Source organism: Pygoscelis adeliae, unplaced genomic scaffold (assembly GCF_000699105.1).
Source record: "Pygoscelis adeliae isolate BGI_AS28 unplaced genomic scaffold, ASM69910v1 Scaffold150, whole genome shotgun sequence".
Taxonomy (NCBI): Eukaryota; Metazoa; Chordata; class Aves; order Sphenisciformes; family Spheniscidae; genus Pygoscelis; species Pygoscelis adeliae.
The window spans coordinates 618,260-618,583 of record NW_008823872.1 but is presented as its reverse complement, the minus strand read 5'-3'; the positions used below and the strand labels follow the sequence as shown (position 1 = coordinate 618,583).

Sequence of the window (324 nt, the reverse complement as noted above, 5' to 3'; positions counted from 1 at the left end):
GACTGTGCAACCCTTCGGCAGCTGCCCCCCCCCTCCCTCGCTGCTGCGGACGCCTCTCCACGTGAGTACATGACTGGGAGCCTGACAGCAGCCCCTCGGTTGTCCCCACTTCGTAACCCCTGCTGCAGGACAGTCACAAAAACCAGAGCTGTAATAACCTGCTGCGAACAGAAAGCTGTGAGCTCATGGACCATCAAGAAATGCTCAGCAGTGAGCCCTAAAAGTAAGGAAGAGTAAAAGATACGGCTGGTTAATCCACAAGACCCCGGGCATCCTGCCCGAGCTGACGTGGAACTGATAGGCTCTCAACGCCTTGTGGCAGGA

At 56.8% G+C, this 324-nt stretch overlaps 1 long non-coding RNA gene across 1 annotated transcript in view; it reads left to right on the top strand.

Moving 5' to 3' along the window:
- Positions 1–324, top strand: part of LOC103925553 — a 4,635-nt gene continuing 4,311 nt past the window's right edge. Inside the window, exon 1 of the long non-coding RNA XR_664037.1 lies at positions 1–61. This is a non-coding gene — a long non-coding RNA (uncharacterized LOC103925553). The remainder of the gene's footprint in view (positions 62–324) is intronic.